The sequence below is a fragment of the Spea bombifrons genome, chromosome 2 (assembly GCF_027358695.1).
Source record: "Spea bombifrons isolate aSpeBom1 chromosome 2, aSpeBom1.2.pri, whole genome shotgun sequence".
Lineage (NCBI taxonomy): Eukaryota > Metazoa > Chordata > Amphibia > Anura > Pelobatidae > Spea > Spea bombifrons.
In genome coordinates this window covers 132,764,531-132,781,549 of record NC_071088.1, presented here as the reverse complement: position 1 = coordinate 132,781,549, position 17,019 = coordinate 132,764,531, and the positions used below count along the sequence as shown (strand labels likewise).

General features: G+C 39.4%; 1 protein-coding gene across 1 annotated transcript in view; it reads left to right on the top strand.

The window, feature by feature from the left end:
* The window catches only part of FAT3 (FAT atypical cadherin 3), a 259,360-nt gene that overhangs the window by 83,700 nt on the left and 158,641 nt on the right, over positions 1-17,019 (top strand). The window lies entirely within an intron of this gene.

Here is a 17,019-nt window from a genome sequence, read left to right as displayed (position 1 = left end):
CTGCGACCCGGAGGATTTGGGTGTCGACCCCGGAGAACCGGCGCTTCTCCCGGAGTCTCCGACCAAAACCCTTCGGCTTAGATTCAGGATAGCCATATGCCTACCCCATGTATGTTTAAATGCCCTTATAATGTATTGGCTTTTACCTCTTCTACTGGAAGGCTGTTTTTTATAGAAAGAAAGCCATTCAATTACTTGTCATGGATGTATCTCTCGGAATTGAATCCAGACCAGTATCATTTTTTTTCCTACAGCAATATTTGTTGAGTAAAATATACCACGTTAAGTATTTTCTGTAGAGGGCTGCTTCTTACGTGCTATAACATATTTCATCACTTTCTTAAATAGAATAATAATCCGACACCCTCGCCACGGAGGGCATTTTCTATTTGATTTAAAAGTGTTGAAATTGAGCAAACTCAATCCAGATGTATTACACCTTTGGCAACAGCAGCCAACCCGATGTGAAACTCGCGTATGTTAATGTACAAGCGGAGACAAAGATGTATGTGTCGGAACGGACTTTATTCGATACACATGAATTTGAGATTATGCAAGTTATTTTACGCGGCCACCAAATAGCCTGAGGGATTTAACGGTGAGAGCTCCAGAAGCGGTGGCATTCTGAAATGATATCTCCCGGCATGTGAAAGACTCCTGATTACCCTTGTCGTTATTATTTGATCACCCGAGTTATTTGCAAGTAAAATGGGGTCGAAGTTTAAGAACGCTAAACGCTAACAAATGTCTTTAGAACAAAGAACTCTATAGAGTTCTCCTCTCTATAGAACGCTGTCCGGGATCTTCTCGAATGATAGGTAGTTCTGTCCAACCCCGATTTCAGTCACCATAAATAATGTGAAAAAGCTACTATTAATATTTTATAGGTATAAGCACGCGACAAACTCGGAAGGGCTGGTTTTATACAGTCCCGGTTTGAATAATAAGCATAAGCTACGTAGCCGAAAGCAATTCACCGGGATTGTTTGGTATTACTGTTCATTTTATCTGGACGGTGATGGATGAAGGAGAAGGCAGGTCACCTCATGATTCTGCCATTAGACCTGCAGGGACATTGCGGTGAATAAATCCACATGTTCACACAATCTTTTGTGTTAGAACAAGGAGGTCATAGTCTAAAATAGTCTTTCAGTGTAATGTAAGGAAGTTTTATTTCACCGAGAGGGTGGTAGGTAAATGGAACAGCCTCCCATTAATAGCGGTAGAGGGTAAAACAGCGAGGGGATTTAAACATGAATGGGATGCGCGGATAGATCATGAATCGAAGACGAGACCCGCGGCTGATTAAGGTTTGAGTCTTGAAGGAAATCAGTTTGAAACGGATTGCTTTTCGGTAAGGGAGCACTATATCCCCATGCGCTTATTCTTGAAACAGGAAGTTCTTCTTAGATAGCGCAGGAAGTGCATAGCGCCTGCGTCCCCCATTGCTAATACACAAAAACTATACAAAATATACATTGTGTATATTTTAAGTTCTGTCATAGGTTTTTTAGACATCTATTTGAGAATATTATCAAGGTTTTACTGAGGGTGGTTGATTGGTGGAACAGCCTTTTGAGTAGACGTTGTAGTCTATGAGGTAATTTAATCATGCATGGGGGATCGGCATATGGATCCTGAACCTAAAATGAGGTTAAGGAACGATTAAGCTCTGAGTTTTTACGGCAGGAAGAATATTCAGACTAGATGGCCTGACTGAATTACTACTGTTGTCCGAGCCGTCAATGATGAATTCATTTCTCTAGCGATTTGGCGGAAGGAAGTAAGGATATACTTTGCAAAAACAAATCCCGAAGAATACCAAACCTTGTTATTTTCCTACTTTTTAAGGATGATTTATTAATAATTTGTAAGCGACCAAGAGTAAAATAGTCGGCAATTAATAAGAAAACATGGGTTTGTTAATGTAGCAGAAAGTTTAATCAGTGGAGCTCCTTCATCAAGGCTCGGCCATACTAATGAGTTCCCTGAGGGGTTTCTTTTAGGAAGATTGCAGCAAAAAAAAAAAAAAAAAGACATTTGTAATCATAAGTCACTAATCCAAACTCAAGCTTAAATTAAAAAAAAAATTATACTTCCTTTTCAAGTATTTATTTAGCTTTCACAACAAATGTAAAGCAAGATGTTCATAGCTGGAAACGCATTAAATGGCCACATGAAAAAATAGCTGATTTTTATGATATTAATGTCACGTCTAGAAGGTGTTGGACTAGAACATAATAACCCTGAGAACCAAGACATTTCGTGGCCACATTCCAGCCGTATAGCCTTTAATGGCTGCGATGATGATGTTTAACTTGTATGTAGTTGTAAAAAATGTCCTCTGTAGTTTATATATATATATATTTCTTTTATTTTAGCAGGTTTGTGGCATGGCATTAACTCAGGTTTCAAAGGTTTCAACCATATTTGCCCGTTATTGTGAATCAAGAACTGAAATATTGCATTTAAGGAACTAGTTGACTCTCTGCTTCTCGGAATATCAGTACAAGAGTAGATCACTGAGAAGATCACATAAATGAAAGTGTGTGGCCCCAGGCAGCGCCATATTTATTGTTGGCGCTGCCGTAGACCTACGCCACCCTTCTGCATCACCATCGTCGTTAAATATGGCATCATATCCTGGTGGTCTGACTTTTTAGGATGTGAGATGCCAGGTGGAAGTGAACTATGGAGGCTGGGAGAGTTGGGGAGATCACCGATCTCCCTTTTATCCCTCCCTTTCAGCAGTGATACTACAAGGAGCCTGATTGCCCGATGCCATAATTGGCACCCATTTATGCAGTAGAGGAGTATTGGATGAGACAATACTATATCTGCCTATCAAATAAGCAGATCAGCTGTGAAATATGGTGGTTGAAGTCCATTATGACCAGTAGGGCAGCAGTTTGACAATAGTGAAGAAACCCTTTGCCCCGCCTGTAATGAACCACAAAATAACATATATTCTAGAAGAAAATATGGAGGCAAAGCCATAGAAAAGGTGTAGTTGCCGCCGACCGAATAGACAATGAACCTTTTCATTGACTAAGATTCTCCGTCTTCTCACATGGAAGTAGTTAAACTATTTTGTACATTTCAGCTTTGGCGTTGAACAGATGGAAGGACTCTTTACTAAGGTTAATAGAAAATTCTCAGTATCTTCAGCCTCTTGACCCATGATTGCTGGATTTTGGGTAAAACCCATAACTAGAGTAACTATTAACAAAACCATGAGCTACCTGAACACATTGGAATTATAAGAAGTATCTCGCTCCATGTGTTGATGTGTCTATTACTACACAATATACAAAGTTAATATTTGTATGCATCCTACTATATTTAGGGCACAAATCAACCATGTGAGTGGAGAACAGTGCCACCGCTCTAGAACCCAAATGATTATGTCTCCAAGGTAATACCTTCTGATTGGTTAAAGTAAAATGATCCAAAATATGGACTTGGATCTACCAATGTATTTAAGAGGAGTGCTAAACTAGGTCTGACCTAAGGATCATTTATAAGCTCTCCTGCTGAGGGACCCCAACTTGGCTCCCTAGGTCTCCTATATGGTCAGCCTTCTCCAACCTGGTGGCACAAAAGAACCCATTGGTCCTCCCAGTTATTTTTTAGTTCTAAATTCTTGATAGATTTAGGCATAGCCTAAGTTTCCTTGAATTCATTTTACTGTTTTTTTCTGTACTACTTCCATTGGAAGTCTATTCCAGGTATCTACTACCCTTTCTGTAAAGTAGATTGTTAATAAATGTTAATAATGTGAATAATCAGCTAGAGAAACGGGTGGATTAGATGGACTTTTCCACCAGCAAATTCCGTGTTTCTATACTGGAGTTCAGTGCAACGGACTTGGTGAATAACAGCGAGAAGTGATTTTATCTCAATGACTTTAAAACATCCGTATGGATTTAATTCACTATATTCTTCTCCCGAGTATCGGGAGGAGCCAACAATTTACAATTAAAATGATTCAAATCTCCTTGATAAATGACCGAAGCCAACATACGACACATAATTATCACCGTTCTCACATCTGCTGCAGGTGCGAGCAAACAAGGATATCGATTTATAGATCTTCTCCTTCTTTACACCGATTTCGGACGTTTGAAACGCGGCACTTTCCTTTGTCCTGAAACCCCGTGTAAAACATTTTACGAATAGTCTTCCAACAATTAACCCTTTGCTTAATGGACTTTTGAAATTTCAAACTAAACATATTAGGTTTGCCTGTTTTTTCTCCGATTGTGTTTTTTTTTGTGTGTGTGCAGTGTGCACGGTGTATGTGTTGTTATATGTCAGGGCCCGGAGGGGGTGGGAAGCTGCAGCTTCTCCCTAAATCTCCCAATACATATTAAAGTACTTACAAGGTACTTTCATATGCATTGATTTTTTGGGGTGGCTCTGGGACACTGGAGTGTGGCACTAGAGCCTTACCCCTAGCGGCAGACAGAGGTTCAGAGATATGAGGTTCAAGAGCCCTATCCCTACCGGCAGTTGGAGGATCTGGGATGTGAGGTTCAAGAGCCCTATCCCTAGCGGCAATTGGAGGATCAGTGGTGTGGGGTTCAAGAGCCCTATCCCTAGCGGCAGTGGAAGGTGCAGAGAAGCTGGGGCACGAGAGCCTCATCTCTAGCGGCAGTTAGACGTGCAAAGCCTATATTGTTATAAGAATCTGCAGTACCCTGGGGGCAACTAGAAGATCCTTGGCCTAGTAATTCCAGCATTGCATCCCATTACTGTACTGATGGGGTGGTAGATAAGTGGAACAGTTTCCCATCAGAAGTGGTAGAGGCCAATAGAGTGAGGGAATTTAAACATTCATGGGATAGACATATGGCTCCTGACTTTAAGACTGATAAAAGAGTCTTCACAGCAAGAAAAAACAGGCCGAATGGTTCTTATCTGCCGTCACATTCTATGTTTCTTTAAGTGTCCCTTTAATATTTACTTTTTGACTGACATGTTTTTTTTTTTGACTGAGCCGAGTACTTAAGAGGAGAAATAATGTGTAACAGCGCTATTTGTTTTAGAGAAGATGAAAATAAGCATGACGCACTCAAAAAGCCTCCTTCTTCTAAGTAAGTGGGTAGCTTGCATGAAGTCGCAGCCCCGGTGGGTTTCTTGTACAATGTAAACAGCCGTCATGCTTTCATGCATTAGTGATTTTCAACAGTTTTCTGCCTTCCATGATGTTTTTATTATCGGAGCAAATCCCGTCTTCAGGGCTACTTATTGTAGGAATGTTCTTTTTTTATATGTAATGGAACAAACACATGTTAAAACATTTTAGTACCCCCCCGCGTAATTTTAATTCGCTGCATGTATTATTATTTATTGTTTTATATAGTGCCATCATATTCTGTACCGTTGTACAATTAGTGTTAAACACGAGAACAAAGATATTTACCTTCAGCTATTTATACTTGACTTTATATAGATTTATTTAACCCCTTAATGACAAAGCCCATACATGTACGGGCTCAAAATGCATTGTTTTCAATGGGTTTAGGGACCGCCCATTGTCCTTAATGGGTTAAAGATATATATAGAGTAATGAGGTCTGAGTAGAAATCCACCTTTATCACTCCCATCACTCCTGTGTTCCAGTGGCCCTTTATCACTCCCATCACTCCTGTGGCATGCTGTGTTCACTGATCCAAGTTTAAGTTTAAAAGGCTTATTGATCATTAGAAAATCCTTTTGTGATTATGTTACAGTTATAGAATTACTTGTTTTCCATGAAAACAGCCAAGTGACCCCAACCTTTTGAACAGCAGTGTAACTATTGATGAATTTAATGAAGTTAATGTCAAGGAAAGTATCCATCTTTAGATGTAGACAGCAAAGAACCATAAATCAGGTGTAATGAAGGTTATCGTTTTACAAAAGTATTTTAAGGGCGTTTCAGTATAAAAGGTCCTTTACTGGTTCTTCAGTAGCTTTCTTATAGCTCACAAAAGGCACACAAACATCTTTGGACACTAATGACCTCCTGTCGGGACAATTAATAGCACTAATAATACATGGTCTTTAACAACTCCGCACCCTCTAACATTCCCGTTTATCATCTCCAGATGGTCTTCTCTGTGACCTCTGTGGTTCACCCATGACCTCGCTTTCTTCTTCTTTCCCTGCTTCTCCCTCCTAGGCTCTTCTCCTCCTCTGGTAGATCCCCACCATCACATTGCATTTCCATCACCCTCTTTCCATTGTCTCTTGTAGCTTTCGGTTGTAAAATTGTTCTTCTTTTGGGCAGATGTCAAAAGATTGACAAAACAACCCTTTAGTTAACTTCCTTCTCCAAATGGGCTATTTGCCCCGACCACCAACTAGTCCTTTATTCTTATTTGCCTTGTAACATGTATAGGTAAAATTGTAAATCTAGTGGAGTTAATTAGACTAGTGATTTAAAGCAGGTCTGGGCAAATCCGGTGGCTTCTCGTGATTTATGCATGGCTCCTACCTTTTAGAGTCATATTATCCTGGGGCCTACAGCTCTCCTATTCCTGTGTCTAAAAACATTAAACTGGCTCCTATGTTTTTCAATCTGGCTCTTTAACGCGGAATAAGTTTGACAAGCCCCGATTTCTAGGCGCATTGCTATCAGTTTCCAAAGTATTCAAAGAACCAAAGCCAGATAAGTGATCACAGACGTGGGTGATGCCATCAGACCACGAAGGACCTCTATTTATGGTCCTGCTTGAAATTCTTGCCTGGAGTACCTTAATTTCATGTTGTATCTGCCAAACTTTATTACATATCTTTAAATAGTATGGAACTATATTGTTACTGTATCAAATATATAAGTAAATTTAGCACTTAATCGTGAAAACATGATTGGCTTCATTAACGGGTCTTCTTCTTCAGGTTGTTTAAGCAATCTCCTTTAACCCCTTAAGGATAACAGGTTGGCCTTAAACCCATTAAAGACAATGCATTGTCGTGAAGGGGTTAATTAGGAGCTGGCCAACCTTTGTAACACTTGTTACCTGTTATATCCCTGAAACTATCTTTCAAGTTAGTTGTAATTAAGTTTGGGAATACGGGTATCCATAGAAATGTTACTTCAATTAACCCAAAACCATTAAAGATAGATTTTTTTTCCCCAACCATCAATAATGTTTTTTTTTAAAGGAGAAGAAAAAGATGTTACAAAAAGTTACATTATGAGAATGTAAAATATTCATTTTTAAAAAATAAAAAAAAGATGACCTTAAGCTGTTTCCCAAAAGATTAAAAGTGGGATTTCCCCCCTATAGGGCTTTTAGAGAGGATTGTAACCCTTTTTTTTTTTACACTCACCATAAAGGGTCACTGTCGCTTTAAAAAAAATTAATTCCTAATTAAATGGAGCTTGTATACCAACGATACGACAGAAAGTGAAATCTGCCGTCTTTGCATCTTAAGTAAAATTACTTTCTGCTACAACGCCGAAGACGGCTTCCTAATGTTTTTCTGATTTGGTATTTTTCACATGATTGACTTACTTTAATTTTAGTGGTTATCCCAGTAATTAGCTTGTAGCAAGTCTGCACTTTACCTGAGCGTTGGGAAGATTAAAATCCTGTCGCTTTACAAGACGGATGGCTAGCAAACGACTCCCCAAGACGTTTAATATAATAGTATAATATAAGTTATGTGTGATTAGGTTCGGCTCGTGGTTGCTGTAAATTTGGTAGCTCTCCAGAAACTTGCGCCGGAACAACTACTTAAGAAGAAACACTTTCTATAGTTCCTAAGGACGCGATACGCGGGTGTTAGAAGGGGAGCAGATATTGTCGCAAATGTTGTGCCTAAAAACAGGACTGACCTACTTCAAAAAGTATACTTGGCAGGTATGGTCGAGTAGAAATACAAGGATAAAATAAATAAAAAGAAATTAAAAAATAAAATATATATATAAATTATAAAAATAATATATATATATTATACAAATTATATATATTATAAAAAATATATATATATAAATTATAAAAAATATATATATTTATATATATATATATATAAAATTATAAAAATAATATATATATATTATAAAAAATATATATATATAAATTATAAAAAAATATATATTTTTATATATATAAAATTATAAAAATAATATATATATATATATACATTATAAAAATAATATATATACATTATAAAATAATATATATTATATTATAAAAAGAATACATATATATATATATAAATATATAAATTATAAAAATAATATATATATATTATACAAATTATATATATTATAAAAAATATATATATATAAATTATAAAAAATATATTTATATATATATATATAAAATTATAAAAATAATATATATATATATATACATTATAAAAATAATATATATACATTATAAAAATAATATATATTATATTATAAAAAGAATACATATATATATATATAAATATATAAATTATAAAAATAATTTATATATAAATAAGCAAAAAGTGTGGTTACCCGAGTCTCTATAAATGGCAAGAACATTTTTTTGACATGAGTAAAGTACAGTCTTTAAGATTATTGATGATGCTGCTGAAAAAAGGTACTGCTGTATTACTAGAAGCCCTTCGCCTGCTCCGCATACAGCTCATTCCGTTTGGATCAATATCTACCTTCTTATCTATTCTTTGAAACATCTTCAGAATCCACCGGCTGACATTAAGTGCTGTCGCTTTTGAGTAATTGTCCTGTCAATAAAAAGCCGCAACATGACGTTCCTGTTTTAAATACAGTATGGGAATTTTTTTTTTTTTTGCTAGCGTCGCGGAATTAATCCATGCAGCTAATATAATTAATTTCTGATTTTTTAATTTTTTTTAAAATTATTATTATAATTATTATTATTTTGGGGCTGGAGGCCAGTCTTGTCCGAAGTCTGCACATGGAAGTAAGAGGAAGCAGATTACGACCGCGGTTGGTGTTTGATGTTTTTGCTCCAAGCTGGCATAGTAATGAAATTTTTATTATTCTTTCATAGTTTATTGACTTGTCAGTACTACTTATATTTCTTGTGAAGTTGAAGCTGCACCTTAGAGAAAAGAATCTGCGATTCAATGCCTGAATGCTTATTTTTAAGGATGCTTTTCTTTGATCAGTCGTTTTGCATCAAGAAAGAACTTTATATTGCCGGAACAGCTTTGGTTTAGAAGCACGGCAGCCTTTTTTTTTTTTTTGCTTGTATTTGCCCCAAATGCATTATGGAGCATGTGTGGGATTTAGCAACGCAACCTACTTTTTTTTAAAAAAAATATTTTTTTAATTGCTTTTTTAGCATCCATTAACCTCTGGTGCAGCACCATTTAGTTGTAATAATTATTAGATGTAAAATGTTGTTTACTAACCTGTACATGTCCCTATAAACATACTGCTCTGTCCACAAAAAAGGTGACAGTATATTAATATTATGATGGTTATAGTACAAAAAAGGGGGGGACAGCCCCAAAACTAATAATAATAAAAAAAAAAGAATTAAAAAAATTATATAAATAATAAAAAAATACTCTTACCCCTACCATTGGAAGTAGATTTTAAAAAAAATCTGTACCCCCAAACTGCTGAAGCCAGAAGTATTATAGGGTCTATATAAGGGATGGCTGTGGCACTCCCCACTCAAGAAAACAACATCATACCTCCCAACTGTCCTGATTTGCATGGGACAGTCCAGATTTTGCCACTCTATCCCTCTGTCTCCCTTATTTTTCTGATCGCAGAAAGGGGTTTTCATCAGTAACATCATAATGGACGGCCGTTTAGAAATGGGTGTGTTCAGCAGGGTCACGCAACATTACGCCTTGTAAGAGTGTTTGGGTATGGTGTTAGAGTGTGTGTGTGGCTGTTAGAGTATAGTGTTAGAATGAGTGGGTTAGTCTAGCATGTTAAAGTGTGGGAGGTTAGTGTATGGTGTTAGAGTGTGTGTGTGGATGTTACCGTATAGTGTTAGAGTGTGTGAGTTGGCATATGGTGTTAGAGAGAGTGTATGTGTTAATTACCGGACGCAGGGCACCAAAGACATTATATATCTGAGCGCCCGTAACCCTCGGCTCCCCCCTGCTTAGAAATGTAGTTTAATTCAACGTAACTAATCACATTGTTCTATCCTATATATATATATATATATTTACATTCAGCATACTTTATAAACCTACACAGTGATGTCATAGCTACCGACATTTAAAATGCCAATATGTAACTTTATTGTTTCATAGGGTGGGGCCAGGGGGTGTAGACTTTTTGTGTTTGGACTCTATTGCTAATTATTAATATATCTAACTAAGGGATTTAGCTGAAGATTGTAAGCAGGGCGCTCCTGACCTTTTCTTTCTTTGAGCCCAACTGTTAAGTGATGCACTATATGCTATGTCCTGTTCCCTCATGTACAGCGCTATTGAATATGGCAGCACTATATCAATCAATAACTACTACTACTAATAATAATAACAATAATACAAATAAATATTATTATTATTATAATATAATTATAATATATTATTACTATTATTATTATATTATATAAATATTAAATACAAATAATCTCCAGTATATTATTATTTTACTATTCCACAGTTTTCTGGATGTACTGAGAGCCTCGTTAGTGAAGCGCGGTTGATTTTAGTATGACCGTGACGCCGCACGGTGAAGATTTCTCTCCTAATCGCGCGGCCCCTCCGTGGCTCTCGCTGGGGAAATGTGCTGACGTTATTCCGTGTGACAGTTACTAACCGGTTGCTCTGCTAGGGAATTAAGAGGAACTAAGACTGATATATTGTTTTCATTGCACACAAATGAGGAGCGTGTACATCGGCTGATTGGAAGCATCAAACGTCGTCGCGTTCCCGATCCACTTCACTCAAACGTTTAGGAGCGGAGCAGCTGAGGACGCGGGTCCGGTCCCAGAGGGCCAGGCAATCCACAACCTCTCTGCTGTTGACAAACTACAATCCCCATCGTCAGACTTGATACTTAATTACAGATGGAGCGTAGTAACGTGTCTGCGAATAGAATATTATATACAACCCGAATAAACACAAAAGCATTTGAGAAGGTGGTTGATACATGGAACAACCACTCAGCAGAAGTGGTAGAGGTTAATACAGTGGGGAAATTTAAACATGCATGGGATAGGCGTATGGCTCCTGAGTCTTTACATCAGGAAAAATGGGCAGAGTCGTGTTTGTGTCTTTGCATACCTCCCAAGTGTCCCAGTTTTCCGTGATTACTGATAGTGGGGATCATGGGCTTCTCTTATAGGTTCTAGAGAAGGATTCCGAGGTGTTCCAGGTCTACCGACCTACCCATGCCTCAGTCAGGCTAAGAGGTCCATCTGTGCTAAAGAAACGGTCATGGGTGGTGATCCAGGACTTGTCTGTGAAAGTCGAGAAGCATTGTACTAGAACCGGCATAACCAACAGTTAACCCCCGCAGCTGTTACCGATCAACAGGACGTTAATCCTGGATCAGGGAACTCGGATTTTGGCTACAGCTGGAAAGTAGAGTTATTGCCATTTATGCAGACGCGAAAGAAAAAGTTTATTAGTGTGGCTGGCCAGCTGGTAGGAGAAGAGAGGATAGACCCACAACGATAAATAAAAATTTAACGTATGTTTTTTATTGATGTTAAAATTGGTGTCAGTCCTATAATAAAAGTAAAAAGCTACTTTGGACGGTCTGAAGAAGAGACCTCTGCGGTTCCTAAAGTTTTTTCTTTTGACATATGCGCGTATAAAGATCTGGCGTGGTGAGCACCATGGCATCTGTGGATGTGGATGTATTATCGTTCCGGTTCGGTGACTTTTTATGAGAAGTTCTTTGATAAATTCACTGTAGAATCATGCAGATGTCTTGCGTCTAGTTTACATAACTGGGAACTCTCCGGCTTTCCCCACAGAGACTCCGGGCTGCTTCTCCAGGTAACTGCGGGGAAACTCCGACATCGTGACACGCCCACCATCACCCGCTCCCCACCCTCCACCACCCACTCCCCAACCACATCCCCGCCCACTTCCCCTCCAAAGATGGCGTGTGTTCCATGACGTCGGTGGAACTGCCCATCAGCGTCAGAGGGGCCTTTACCCGCAAATGCAAGGGGGGCTTCGGGTAGCCGGAGCGAGAGAGTTCCCAGGTGCGTGGGCCAGAAGCCCTCCCGTTGATTTCCACTTCCCTGCCAGGGATTGGCGTCATATACCTGGACTGTTGGGAGTCAACAATAGTTTTTGAAAGTGGAAAGGAATTTCCTGAAATCTTTGCTGTTTATTGGATTCTCCAAGCAAGATTTTTGTTTTAATTTTTTTTTATATGTTTAGCGTTAAAGGTGGCTTGGGGAGGGGGGGTTGAGATGGCGACCGGCCGTTTTCTGGTTGTTAAGGAATGACGCCGTTAGCGAAGAAAAGAAAGGTTAATAGCGATTCATTAAACTGCTCAAACGTGTGCTCGGCTTAATCGCTTTTATTATTACAGCGTGAACTTTAAAGCCACCGGTTTTATTATTTCACTTTGAACCGCGGCAAAATACTTCCATCTGCTCGGGAAGCCCGATAGGTGCCGTTCTTTAAAAAAACAAACAAAATTTTTTTTTAACCTGTTAAGTGCCAGGTAGGCGATACAGGTTCCCCTTGAGCTTTATAAGCAGGAGAGGGCTTTATTGGTGGATTTAAAGGTATAGAAAAGAAAAAATAGCCATAAAATCCTCAAAAATAGTCAACACAAAATATTACTTCACAAAAGCCGTCTGAAGTGTAAAAGGGGGACGGTAAGAGTGTGGTGTAGGACATTCGGAAGTTGGTAACTATGGAAACACGTATTCGGTATACCAGTTCCACGCAGCTCCCTTCTTTACGTACAGTATGAGGGTTTGGACGTATAGAACCGGAACCCCCCTCTTATGGGGCTGCAGGTTCACGTAGGGCTTAACCGTTTCCGTGCTGGAGATATAACGAAGGTTAAAATGACATCATTGGACCACCCCAATTTGTCCAGTTGGACAGCTACTGCGAAATACCTGGAAAACGTGAGTTTTCCTAGAAAAACAGTGCCTGTTGTGGGTTATGGGAAAGCAGCGGCCCCTTAGATTTATAGATATGTATATAACCTAGACTCCTAGCATATACACCGAGATAATTATCCCTCGGCTGTTCGCAGACGTCGAAGGCCAGGAGGGACCGTGGCTTTACCTAATTGCTTTTCCAGAGTTATTTAGCAGGAGGTAGATGTTTGGATTGTGTGAACGCGAAACATTTAGGAAGGGCTGTTTGTTCCTTTCATTCATGGGTAATTGGCTCGCAGACAATCCCGTCCCACATAAATGGCATGCAATAGTCTCATCGCGTAGCGCAGGAACGGACTTGCCAGCCGTAGGAGCCGACTTACCCAAGGATAATGAGAAAGTGGGAAGCAGCCGAGGATGTGGACACCCTTTTTGTTATTCCTAATTGACTGTAAAAGAACTTCCGTCGAAAGTTCACAGTTACATACAATTCTGAATTACTTATTTTTCAATGCCTTATGTGAAAAGTTTTCTTTTTTTTTGTTATTATTTTACGTCGTGGGAACATTTTATGTCCCTTCCCAAGAAAACATAATTGAGGTTTTTGGGGTATGCTGCTTCCGAAATGCCTCTTTTTAATTAATTGCATTCATTAGAACCACCTTCTTTAAATAAAGAAAGAAAGAGGGAAAAAAAAAATATTGCAACATAATCACAATATCGGAAACCGTGGAGGAAATCATAACCTCCCGTCTGCAACTAATCTGTCGGATTTTGGAGGGAAATTGTAGCCAGGTAACGTGAGAACCCAGTGAAACATTACAGAGCTGTGTAGGGAATGGGGGGGGGGAGTATCATTTTATTGTGAAAAGTATTTTTTTTTAATTCTAAAATATAAGATTGCAAGTGTATGCTTCTGGAAACTGGACTGACTGATGGTAAATAAATAGTGCAAGCTCAAAGACTTCCAGATTGGAGGTAACGTAACATAGAAACAGAGAATTTGGCGGCAAATAAGCAGCATTCGTCTCTAGTCTTTACATCAGGAAAAACTCAGACCTTAGTCAGTCCATGATCTATTTTTTTCAGATTCAGGAGCCGTATGCCGTTATTTTTGTTCTCCAGATCTTGGAAATGTCTGTGCTGATCACACTGTGATCAGCTAGCAGGGCACTGGGCAGCCCCAGTGACCTTCCAGTGGGTATCAGCACTGACACCTTCCATAAGGCAATGTCACCTTCTCCCAGGTAGCGGCGGGATTATGTCCTCGCCACTGCAACAAAGTCAGAATGTACTGGTATCTCCTAAGGGGCATCTTGGCACAGATTTTAAGCATGTACCGGCATGAACATGTTCCATATTTGCTAGATTATCCGACAAGGAAAAATAATCAGAAAGCACAGCCGGGATGATAGGACTTTTCATCTAACAACATTAAGTATGTTGATATGTGATATAAAAGGACCACCGGGCGAACATGGTCTTCACACTTACTCACACCTATAACGCAACCCCTTTGATAAGTCCATTCAGGTATCTCTAAATAATTCAGTGTATGAATTCTACATATATGTCAGAAGGTCCATGCAGGCAGGTGTCGGCTCTAAGCAAGAATGGAAACCAACGTACGCGAGACCTCCTCTTGGAGACCTGTGTCCTCCTTGGCTTGCACACTGACCCTTCTCAGCCAGCGTATGGCTTGGACCAGCTTATGCCACACTTGGCCCATGGGCCCCACGTCATTGCTGGTTTGCACTCGTCAAAGAGTGTTCTGGATAATGTGAAATAAATAGTCTAAAACAAGAGAATCAGAGTCGTAGATAAGTGAAGTGGTAATACGGTGAGGGTATTTAAACATACATGGGGTAGGCCATTTGGCTCTGGAATCTAAGACGGTCAACAGAAATAATGGGCAGACCACTGTAAATGGGCCGAATCTGCTTGCAAATTCTGTTTCCATGTTAATAAGCTTTAAAATGCTGACCTGCCAACCCTACTCGTAAGCGGCAGCTATATGTTTAATAAACCTGCTTTCTTCAAAAGGAACGTCTTAACAAAAGCAGAGGAGAAAAAATAGTTTTTTCATATATACCGTATATTTTTATATTTTACGCCTTTGTTCATCATGCCTCGTATGGGTTTATTACCAAGATGTGCTTGTCTTATTTTTTTAAAGAGAGAAAAAATGATTTATGTAAAATGTATTGAGATGGAAAACTTAAAAAAGTAATATTCTTGACAGGGATTTAGGCTTCGGTGTGTGGATTTGATCTGGCGCAGTGACTGTGGCTGAATCGCCGTTTGTGTTTCATCTGTTTCAAATGCCGCCGCAAACCGAACAGCCGCTGCCCCGACACCTGTGGCTCCAAATATTAGTAACAACGTGAACGGAGGTTTGTTTATCGCAAGGTAGACGAGAATGGCGGCGGGGTGTTTTTGTTACACGAGAAAATCCCACAAGCTCATTCGATTGTAAAGAGGAGAACAAAAAATGCTGCATTGTTATATTTCTTACAACTGACGTAGAGTATTGTAACAAGAGAATAGCTTTTTTTGTTATTTTTTTGCTTGTGGTTTGGAGAAAAAAAATATAATATATTATATATAAAATATATAAAATAATCACTTTGGGATGGTGGGCTTTATGATGGCCTCACCAGCTCATCCAAACCTTCAGTTACACCAATGGTCTTCACTCTTAGGGGCGTCTGCGAACCCCGCATTTAGAGGTGGGCGAAGGTGCCACGTTCCACCAAAAAGACTGGCCTGCCAAGGATTGTCATGAGGTTTTACGTGGCGTGACATGGCTTTTATACGTTCATAAAGAGTTCTACGCCAACTGCTACAGGGTAACAATCCTTGTGCGTGATACATGACTTGTGACGGTTGGACAACTGACAGAGTATTCCGCTTCACTTATTTGTTATGTTGGACTGACATGATGTTGGGGGGGGGCATGGGAAGTTTGGGGAGGGAATTTTTTTGGGGGGGGATTCTAAGACCCTACACATTGTGTTTATTGATCTTTAATTAATGTAAAGTTGACCCTTTGTTGATCATCAATGATATCCACTGGACGTATATTTGGGGTCATAATACGTGTGCCGCATACTGTTCTCTTCTTTGCCTTTGTTTGTTGTAAAATTTTACAAAAAGACTAAAAATAATAATTCTACGCACAATGGAGGAAGTCGGTAGGTTACTAGTCCGCAAGTTCATTCGCATCATCGCACGGCCGCGTGAAGACAGTTTTGCCAAGCTCTACCTGTGATGACGTCTGTTGTGACTACAATTCCCATCATGCTGCAGCCATTGTATCACGCGTACCCATGGTTAACCCCCGGCAGAGTCATTTCCCCTGATCTCTGAACATCTGTATTAGGATGTTGTTCGTCACCAATGTCTCGTTGAACGCGTGGCATTTAATGCGGAATGAATAACGAAATGCCAGCGCCCGGAGGTTCCAGCTCCAGTCATACAAGGAGGTAAAGCTCCATTAGGCGCTCGTTAGAGCTGTGGGAATTATTAATTATATGGGTTTTCTGCTGAAACCCTTCCTTGTGTAACTGTGACAACCGAGCATTATTAAAAGTAAATGAAGTTACAGGAAGGCTCGCTCCGTGCTCGGCAGATGAATGATTTACTCTTCTTTGTATTCCGCCGCGTAAATCTAGTTTGTTAAGATGTCGGTAATTCATTATTGAATTAGTTCACAGCATCTTATCAGCCTCCGTGGTCCCCGCAACAATTAGAAGGGATATCCATCTTAATGTTAACAGATTTCTAGGTTGGTAATATCTGCACGAGGAGCACGGCCCTCCGTTGATTCTATAGCTCAGTAAGGAACCTCTCCAACTGGCTGGGTGATTGCCCGAATATTGGGACTGTCCAGTGGAAAACTGGGACACTTGGGCGGTATGCAACAGCACAAGTGGGGGTGTCACTGGGTCATTGCTGCACAGTCACCCACTCTAAAGATGTATATAGCGCCACCATACACCGCAGCGCTGCAGAATGG